The sequence below is a fragment of the Strix uralensis genome, chromosome 2 (genome assembly GCF_047716275.1).
Source record: "Strix uralensis isolate ZFMK-TIS-50842 chromosome 2, bStrUra1, whole genome shotgun sequence".
NCBI classification, from domain to species: Eukaryota; Metazoa; Chordata; class Aves; order Strigiformes; family Strigidae; genus Strix; species Strix uralensis.
The window spans coordinates 79256787-79267512 of record NC_133973.1 but is presented as its reverse complement, the minus strand read 5'-3'; the positions used below and the strand labels follow the sequence as shown (position 1 = coordinate 79267512).

At 45.2% G+C, this 10726-nt stretch overlaps 1 protein-coding gene across 1 annotated transcript in view; it reads left to right on the top strand.

Moving 5' to 3' along the window:
* The first annotated feature begins 6900 nt into the window (after nt 1-6900).
* MBNL2 (muscleblind like splicing regulator 2) overlaps nt 6901-10726 on the top strand; it is a 112593-nt gene continuing 108767 nt past the window's right edge. The window contains exon 1 of the mRNA XM_074859400.1: nt 6901-7031. The gene's annotated coding sequence lies outside the window, so the exon portion shown is untranslated. The remainder of the gene's footprint in view (nt 7032-10726) is intronic.

Genomic DNA, 10726 nt, shown 5'->3' with positions numbered 1-10726 from the left:
GGATTAAAAATAACAAGATTTTTTAAAAGTTACTCACTGGAGTACTAGTGGGCAACTGGATTAAATGCAGTAAAAGGGCACTTTTAATAAGCATTAGGAAAAAAAGAAAGGAAGAATCCTACATCAAGTATATGTGAAGTATGCCAGATAAACAGTAGAAGAGATTTCTGTTTGGTATTTGGAGCAAAGGGATATTGTATCCTTGTGAGAAAGAGGCAAAAAGAATAAATATCCCCTGCAAGAGAGCAAGCAGGCCAGGATCTGTTCAAGTTAAACTTCAGCCTTAACAGAGTTATGCGAGTACCTGTCTTCAGCTGCTAATAAGGCATTTCCTTAGGTCATGGGTAATTCCAGAAGAGTATTGTCAAAGTCTTAAAACCTTGAAAGGACCTATTGAATAATTAATGATGTCATTCATAACCACAGCAAAGAGATTGCTATTTTGGGATCTTATTAACAAAAATTGGAGGTTAAAATATAATTAAAATCAGTCAACACGACATCCCAGAAGGTAGATCTTACTATAGTTCTTTTGCTGGGGGGGTGTCTGTGCTTCTTTGCTTGCTTTGAACAGTATGTAATTCTGAGTGCTAAAGACGACTGTGTTCACATAACAGTCATTGATTCCTTCAAAGCTTTTCAGTCAATACCACAATAACACTTTGATTTAAAAGAACTTCCATTATACAAAATTAACGTTACACGGATTAAAAACTGACTCCCTGGTTGATCTCCAGATGTCACTGTTAATGAAAATACATAAACAAGGAAAATTATTGTTGAGGGTTTTTTCCCAGAAATTGATTTTTTTTGCCTAATACTTTTATCAATGATCTAGACAACATAAAATATTATGGTAAAGTTTGCAGATGATAATAAATATTGGAAAGCATGTACTACTTTTGCCAGTGGGTCTGAGTTATCTCACTGAGAGTTACAGTCCAACAAAAAGGCACATTAAAAGGCCCAAATACAATGTATTACACAAGGAATCTAACAACATTAGCTGTATCTATAGGGTGGGAGACTCAGGGTCAGAAGAGTTTTACAATAAGAGACTTGAGAAATGCAGTGCGTGTGGTTTATCAGAGACTGAAGAGAATTAAACTGACTGCTAGGTATAGCAACAAGCAAAGGAGAGAGCTCAGTCAGGGCTGGCGTTTCAACCTGAACGTCAAAGGTACAACGTTATTCAGTGTCTCAAAACTTGAAGTTGGCTAAAAACAAACTTGAAATGAGAGACAGCCTGCTAGCAGCAAACATAACTGTCAGAATAGGTTATTGGGGAAGGTGGAGGACTCATGCTTACTAAGTGGGTGAAAACCTAATCAGAATTCTTATCCACACATGCAGTTTAGCCTAGTTTCAGGATGGACAGTCATACTGCTGCATGTTTCTTTTATTTGAGGACTCTATGAGGTTACACGTACATAAGTAAACTGCACAGGGTGAGAGTATGGGCTCATCATGGCAATCTGCACTGGTCCATACTGTTTATGACTACCTAACACATGATATAGTCACACAACAGCTAACTCAGACAATACTGAACGTGTAAACAGACAACACCATCCCCTAAACTCAGGGAATACCTGTGCACACCCCGCATCACAGATGCGGACAGCTTTATTGAGCATAGAAGAAAGTTTATCCATGTGCATGCAACACACACTGTGTCACTTGGCCATAGGGTCAGAGAAGAGTTGCATGTAGTAGTATAGAGGTGTCCCTCTGCAGTCCTGCTGGAGGATATGAGCACTGTATTGCCTGGAGCATGTTCATTACATTTGCAGCTCTTCATTAAGACAATGAATGTATTAAAATCTTGTATGTCTGGACTTCAGCTGGTTGGCTGTCACACTAAGGAAAGGCTCCTCTCTGATGCACAAAAGCCCAATTGTATTTTGTGGGTAGAGGGTTATCTCCCTCTGACACACGGGAAATGAGTCTCTCCTGGAGCTGGAACATTGGTGGGAAAGCACTCCGTCGTGGTTTAAACCCGGCTGCCAGCCAAACACCACAGAGCTGCTCACTCACCCTCCCCCACTCCGGGGAACGGGGCAGAGAGTTGAAGGGGTAAGGGTAAGAAGACTTGTAGGTTCAGATAAAACAATTTAATAATTGAAAAATAATAATGACAATAATAATAGTAATAATAGAAAATACAAACGAGTAATGCACAATGCGATTGCTCACTATCCGCTCACTATCCCATTCCCAGCTAGCGTTCCCGGAGAAGAGAGAATCCTGAAACCACAATCCCAGAAGCCAGAGTGAGCTTCCTGGTCAATCCTCATCTATCTACTGAGCATGATGCTATATGATATGGAATATTCCACTGGCCAGTTTGGGTCCGTTGCTTTGACTGTGCTCCTTCCCAGCTTCTTGTGCACCTGTGCACTAGCAGGACATGAGACATTGAAAAGTCCTTGATTTCTTATCAACAACTAAAAGCATCTGTATGTTATCAACATTCTTCTCATACCAAATTCCATACTGAATCCAAAACACAGCACTATTCTAGCTAATAAGAATGAAAAAAAATAAATTAGCTCTATCCCAGCCGAAACCAGGACACACTCATTTTCTGAAATCATATGAAGAACCTTCATTCTCAGATGCTTGTCTGCTACAGCTTTTTCACACAGTGAACAAAGTGCCAAAGCATTCAACAAATTTATAAATGGGAAAGAATTTGCTTCCAAGTCAGGGGGATCCTACCTTCCTTTGAAGCACAGAACATGAGTTTTCTCTTAGGATCATCTGGAGATATGGCACCACTGCAGATTAAAGAAGAAGCCAGCCCCTACCAGGCCCTTGGTCAACCTTAGTTGACTCCTTTTCTTTGAGTATAGCACGCAAAGCTCAGTCTGTTATGGGATAAGATAGCTTCTGCTGTGACTGCTGAAGATGAGTAACAAAGTCATTGGGCTGGCTCTCTGTGGCTGTGTCTTGAGAAAATTTAATAGTACATGGCACATGGTGTCTGCAATCTATTGATCCACTATGGCCTTAAGTGCTGAAATAATGAAGGTCTGTGAAACTTCCTAATAAATGTATCGTGAAGGTATTTGAAGTACTATTTCCAAAAAGCATCCTGAACAGATGGGGCAGATGCCCCAGTCATCATGTGAACAAATTTAATGTGGCATACATGGAAAAAAGGCATTGTAAAACTTGTGCAGAAGAAGCAGCTTGCAGACTTAGTTTTCTTGAATGATGGCACTGAACAAACTTAGGGTGAATTGTTTAGGGAAACCTGATGATCCAGCATTAAATAATAAAATATTTGTTCAATTAAGTTGCATGAGTTCATAGGTTAAGTTTCATGTTTTCTCCTTACTAGTAAAAAAAAAAAAAAAAGAAATAAAAGAATGAGTTATAGAACTGTCTATGAATCCTAAAGGCCTCTGTATGTACATATAAGTGCCCACATACAGGAAAACTTCATACTCAGCAGAATTTTTCTGTTCTTTAAAAAAAATGAGATAGGGTTGAACTGACTTGACTGCCTTTGAAACAACAAATTAATCTCAGCTTGTGTAGACAGGCATAATGTCAGTGAAAGCATGCCAAATTTTCCCTTGCTGTAGCATGTGAATATATATATACTAAAAAGGTCTTTTGTAAAGTTTCTTTTTACTGGTAGCCTTGAAAATTAAGGGGCAAAGAGAATTCATGTCTGAATTTAGGAGTTTGCCATGATCTAAAACAAATTGTTGGATTTTCTTGGTACTTACTATTACTCAACTAAAAGCATGGCTTATGCCAGTATGGGCTCAAGTTATTTCACTCCATATGTCTTCCCTTGTATGAAATTCCCAAACTGATTTGAGGCTCCAGAGAAAGGGGCTGCACAGCATACAGATTGCATATGCCAGTTTTCTGGTGTCAGGTAAAAGTCGAACAAATTCCTGGAATCCCAAAGTTTGAAATTCACGTGTGGAGACACATGAGGGCACCACTGGGCGGGGGATGGCTGTTGGTGGAAAATGGATGTCTGCTGGCACCTTCTGCAGGCTGGCTGGTATGACGCTCCAGGACTCCAGGCAAGGGACGTGGCTGGTGGCCTCAGGGCAAGCCCCTGAGGGTGCAAATGGTGCAGCAGGGAGTAGAGAGTGGAGACCAGAAGAATGGATCTCATGCTCTCCTAAAAGATTTGACAGATTGGCTTTAAGTCTATGCAAAATTTCTGAATATCATTTTATCATTTTGTAAAATATGAATAGGGCCATTCATGTATTTTGTTGATACCTTCAGTCTTTGTGGTATTTTCTTAGTAAAAAGTAATAATACAAACAGGACAAAATAACCCTGCAAATATGAAAGAGTTAATGGTGTTTGTCTTGCTTTCTCATCAGTTTTCTAGGGTGCACCTTACAAAGCAAGATAATATTGACTAAGCTTCATTAAACTTTTAGAAATTATTTTTTAAAGAAAAACGCAAAATTAATGATCCATGTTCCAATATCAATAAGCCACTTTGGAATGTATGTTGATAAACTATTGTTACTAAAAAATATTCTCCATTGGTGGAGAGTATGGAAAATGAACAAGATGAGGGCAAGTGGTGGGTGGGCACTTAGGAAGGCATGAAATTCAAACAGGGAAGAGCTGGTGAAGAAAGGGTGCTGTTGTCACTGCCCCCCTACTCAATGAGTCAACATAAAGTTGCCATTGCAACAAGAACAAATCTCATTGAGCAATTTATTGGCAAATACACTCTATGTAAGTCACCGTTAATTATGCTACTCTCTTCATTACTGTTGAGGCTTGGCTGGTCCACAGTGCCCTATTGTGGACATGACATTCAAGTGTCTAGAGGACAGCAACAAGAACGATAAACGTTTGGGAAAACATGACCATTTGTATCAAAAAGTGAAGTCTGAAGGGAAAATACAGCTCATGATAGATTTAGACGTATATGTAAAAGACTGTTGTAAATAGGATAACATCGGTTGTCCTCCACACTCACAAGAGGAAGACAAAATTTAATGGTGTTAATTTGCAGAAAGAGGGGCTTGCACAAAACCAGTTAATGGGCACGTTAATTCGCCTGAAGAGAACAGGCACTTCACTTGAGGTTTTTAAGGCAGGGTAAAAAAAAAATGTTGAATTTGACCTGAAATATATTTAATCCTGCTTTACTGTGAGTAGATGTCTAATAGAAGGCCTCGGGAGATCCGCGTTTTATGTAATATCAGCTGTGTACTAAAGTCTTATTGATGGAACGTTCTGCTGAGACTTTTTGCATATTTAACGTCTTTTTCTGTGCTGCTTTCTCTCATTTAATGAAGATTAAAAAACAACATGCTGGGAAAAAATTTTACAATCTCACTTATTTTCCTTCACAGAACTGCCATTCACCAAGACCAAAATCGTACAAATGGAGGGAAGGAATGAGTAGAGACGCTGTTGCTGCTCCTGGTCGCCTGGGGACCACCATCTTCAGCAGTGGGTTAAGCTGGAGCAGCAGCAGAATTTTTTTCTTAACCCCCCCACCCCCCCCCCCCCCCCACTCCCCTGGCCCTTTTCAAAGCCATTCTCTCCTCCTACCAACTGGGTGAGGGTGCTTATTGTACCTGGTTGCATCCTCAGCTAGGGTCTGGCTGGGCTTTGTATTTATTCCATTTATTATATTTCCCTTTCAAAGTAGAGCAATATTAACATACTTTTCTCATTGGTTATATTTAAACACCTTTATACATGGGGTCGCCTGGAACAGACTGGTTAGAACTGGTTTCCAATTAGCCTTAAAATATTAATTCATCACTCTGCTCATTACTTTAAAATAAAAAAGGGGTTTCTTTTTGTCTCTCAGCCTCTGAACACTAAAGGAGGTGGCTAAGTTGAAAGGCTCACTTTCTCAAAACGTAACACATTTTGCAGTAGCAGAAATCTGAAAGTCCAGTTACTGATTCTTGCAGAAGACATCAGCCACAAACTAAAGGAATTTAGATGAAATCGAAGTGCGGATGCTTTCTGATTTATTCCCCCCTCCCCCCTCCCCCCTCCCCCCTCCCCCCCCCCCCCCCATTGTGATGCTGCAGCAATTTAGATCCACTGAGGGTGGGGCAGCCTCACTCCTGGCCACGCGTGACCCTCTCCTCGTTGCCTGGCTTTCTAGAGAGCCGGCTCGGGGACATAAACTGCCTGGAGAGGGGTTATGGCGTTTGTCATCGGCTTCAGCCCTTCCAGCCCACAGAGCAGGGGTTAGCTGAGATCGTGGGGGGGCCAAGGAGCTGCCGGGGGTGCACAGCCGGAGTCGGCAGTGCCCCGACAGCTCGGCTGAACCCCACCTCTAGCTTCACCTGGCAGAGCATCAGCGCAGTTTGAGGGGCTGGAGGCAAAGCGGGAACCACTGCAGCTCCCCCCTCTCTCTCTGGCTGGGGATATTCCGCGGTTTTTAGGGCAAGGTGCCAACCCTCGCTCCAGGGAGAGCTGCCTGCAGGAGGCCGGGGCCCGAGGGCTACCACGGGCCTGCGCGGGCCGCCGCAGGCGAGGGGGGAGCGCTTTTTCGCCTGGGAACGTCACTTAAGGGGAACAGAAACTGCTCACGAATTCGGGTCAAAATCTGGGAAGAATTGCTCTGGGAGCCTAACCGCGCGTTTGTTTCCTCCAGAAAATCGCCGACAGTAACAGGTAACACTCCACAGCTCCAGCAATAAAAAGGACGCAGAACAACACGCCTCAAACCCAGTATTTTGGCCACTCACACAACACGGCGGGGCCGCCCGCACCCCCGGCTGCACCCCGGCCCCGGCGGGACAGGGCGAGGGGCGGTGCGGTGCGGGCTGCGGCGGGCGGGCCCGACCCGGCCCGGCCCCGGGGCGGCGCGGCGCGGCGCTCGGCCCCGGCAGGGAGGGGCCGCACCGCCCCTACGCGAGCAGCCGCCGCCGTCGCGGCGGGAGAGGTGACAAGCTGCTGCGCGGAGCCGCCTCCGCTCGGGTGGGAGAAGCGGGTGTCCCGTTCTCCCCCCCCCCCAGCACCACCCCCTCCCCGCCGCCGCCACCTCCGCGCCCCGCTCCGAGGTAAGGCAACCGCCTCCGCCCCGCGTCGGCGGGGCCACGGCGGGGGGGACAGCGGGTCCCGCGATGTCCCCGTGTCCGTCCGTCCGTCCGTCCGTGTCCCCCACCCGCCGCCGGGCCGGGCCGCGCGGGGACGTTGCGGGTGCGCGGCGGCGGGAGTTTCGTTTCTCCGCCGCCCCGGGGAGGAGTCGCGGCGGCGGTGCCGGCGGCCCCCGGGGGAGCCTGGCGGCGGCCCCGGCCCGCTGCGCCTCCCTGCGCGGGGAGCGGCCGCCGGGCCGCGCCCGGCCCAGCCGCTGCCCGTCCCGCCACACCTGGGCGGGCGGCGGCCGCCCCCGAGCCCGCCGCGGCCTCTCCGCCTGCTGCCGCCTCGCCGGGGACGCGGGAAGGCGCCCCGAGCCCGGCAGGCACTTGTCCGGGTGCCCCCCGCCTCCCCCCGCCTCCCCCCGCCACTCGTGTCCCCTTCGGTTTTGTGGGGGAGCCGACGGGGCGGGAGGCGGCGGGCGCTGCTGCCTGCCCGCTGCATCTGGTTCAGCGGTGATTTATGGTTTTGTTAAGTCAGCATTTGGCACGGCGTGCTTGCGGGGAGCAGCAGCGAGCGGGAGGCATAAGTTTTTGTTACTTCTGGAAGGGAAAGGAAAAGAGCTGCGTGGGGCCGTGGCCGCCCCAGCGGCTTCCTCCAAATCTCTCCCCTCCCCACGACCCCACTTCAGCGCTGTGGCCGGGGGATCGCTGTGGTCAGCAACGCTGGGCAGGTTGGGGGGGGAACTGCCACCCGTGAAGGTGAGTGTGACAGCAGGGAAAAGCTGTCACAAATTAAGTGTTGTTCTTGCTACTAGTTTTGTGCGGAAACACCATATATTTATTCCTTGTATGTACATATATGTAACGCTTACCTATGTATACATGGAATATATACACATTTTTGTGGAGCTCTGAGAACGCTGCTTGTAGGCTTCTCTTTCCAGATGTTTTTTCTGTTTCTTTTAGGCTCATTTGCATTTCTGCTGGGAGGGGAGCAGACAGCAGTAATGTTGCTGAATACGTATTTGAACAGTAGCATGGAACAACTTGTGTGCCTTTAATTCAGCTGCAGAGGGTATCCATGTGGGATTAATATACTTAAGCGATCATGTCACACTGACGTATCTTGTTCAGACTTGTAGATTTTTAAAGCAGTGTGGACTTGTAGGTAGTAGCGGAAGTGTAATTAATTTTAAACATGTGACTTGGCCTAGTGCTTATGATTTTAACATGGTATTCATACCTTGGTAAATATGCATAGATTTAGCCATCTGTCCTCCGTTTTCCCTTTGTGAGTGCACATACCACACTGCGCAAATTAAAAAGGTGCCTGTGGTAGGCTTTAGGGACAAATACATATTTAAACTCTTCCAGGAAATGCTCTGAAGTTACTGTCAAGGACTAGTGGAAAGCATCTTTCATACAGTTTTTGGGGATGTTCAGTAAAATAAAAAAAAAAATGGTTCAGCATCAGTGATGCCAATTTGTAACTTGTGTTTGGCATTAACGCTATTTGCATACAGTCAGTACAGCTGATACCGCTGCTGGACGGCATGTAATTCTTCCCACTACGGACAAGGCCCTTTTGTGTATTGTTAACCTCGTATGCTTTTAGAGGGTATATGAACCCCGGGTGGAGCCCTGCGGTTCCTCTCTCCTGTGATAAGGTGGTGGTGGGGTGCCAGCTGGTGTTGCTTGTTGGAGATCGTAGCAACAAAACTTCTGACACAGGCTGGAGCTTCGAGCTGGGGCACGGTGGTCTTTGGCACTTGCCATGGTTGCTGGTGTACGCTATGGCTCATCTACGTGTGAGTGACATTTGGAATATCAGTGGGCTGTGGTGGTGATTTGCACTAGTGTAGGGGTCGGTCTGTCCGTCCAAGGTAACTTGCAGGACGGTGGCTATACAGTGATGTTTTCCTGTAGCTGAAGAGATGGGCAGTTTTGTTTTGGTATCCCTGCTGTCACCACAGGAGTGGTACTTCTGCATTGTGCAGGTGGAATGGGTGGGTGGCATGACATGTGTCACCTCAACATACTTTCTGAAACTTATCTCCTTTATCATTTACGGCCCTCTCTCTGAAGAGATGGCCTGTTTTTAGACATGAGTAAACCTGCCAAAATCTCATATCTTTGGCGGTGGTATGTTTGGGATTGTGATGCCGAAATCTTCATTTGAGCATCATTTTCTTAAATTTGGCTTTTACAGAATAACAGTTGTCATAAGAAGATTAAAAATAAAGTCTACTTGCTGCTAACACTTGGTGGGTGAAATTTTCATCTCTTCTACTACAGCTGCTCTGTAGTTTCTCTGCTGGTTGCAGAGTCTGTAGAACTGTAGTGTGCAGTACTAAATAGACTACTTTTTCTACTAACCTAGGGATTTTTAAACTGTGGTATACCTAACATAGCAAAAGTGATATGCGAGTCCTGCCACCAGTGGCATATGACTGCCATTTTGGGAACTTCTTGGTCTTGCTTTTTCTTGGATTAAAAGCTTGGTTACAAGACGCTGGAAAAAGTTCTGTTACCAATTTATGGCAGGAAGAAGAAAAAGTGTATTAAATTGGTATTCCCATTGCTGCCTGATGGTGTTAGATGTTTTCTCATCCTCTGGGTAGCTCTTGGAATCTCAGCAGCACTGTGTGATTATTTTACTCCTTACGCTGCCGAGTAAAATTATAGAACCTAATTTATTTAGGTTTGGCATGTTCTCACTGAAACTCCTGCCATGCTAGGTGAATGAACAGTCTGCTTGTTTATGTTGCCTTTTTTTTTCCACTTTTAATAGGCCCTCATAGGTTTTATTGTGGTTCTACTGGAAGGTTTCAGAATTTGGTCCAACCTGTCAATAAAAACAGAAATAATGAACCATGAACCATATTAAACCTGTTATCAAAGAGGGTATTTTCATACTGTCAGTTATCAGGGTAGAAATCTCACTTCACATGGCTCCAGCCAGTCCTACAATCACATTTACTGCTCTTCTATAAATTTTCTTCTGGCAGTTTATTGTTAGCTCTCTGGGGCTGAAGTACTCAGGACAGATGTGAACATGCTACCTTCATCTTTGCAGAATTACTAAGTAACCTAATTGGCTTCCAGATCTCACTGTATTTTTCTTCATGTCCCTCTATCATAATTCAGACTCTCTGTCTACTTATTACTCCTTTCCAGATGTCTTTTACCAATCGAATCTTTGCTGGATCACTTTTCCCCAGATGAATTATTATTCGTTTTCTCAGAGGCATCCAAGAAATAAAATGCCTGATGGAATTTTCTTTTTTTTTTCCCCCCCCATTACCTTTCTTCAATATTCTCCCACGTTCATTTGCAACTTTACGTAAGTAGAGCTTGTTAGAAAGTGTTCATTAAAATGTCATTGAAGTGAAAGTCAGGAAAGAGTGTTGATCAGAAATACTTTTCAGTTTCAAGTCACTCATTTCTGGTGAATAAACCTTTAAAAACAAAAACAATCTCTTTCTTTTCTACTGCTGATATTTCCCCTGTGCTTTTTGCTGTCTTGATCATTGTGGTTGGATTATTTGTGATAACTGGGTTTGACACAGTCAATTTGCTTATGGCTTCAGAGAAACACAGTATCGAAACACTCAACTAAATTTGGAATAAAAATGTAGTCAGTATGGCTCAATCAACTACAGGCATGAAGGAAGAGT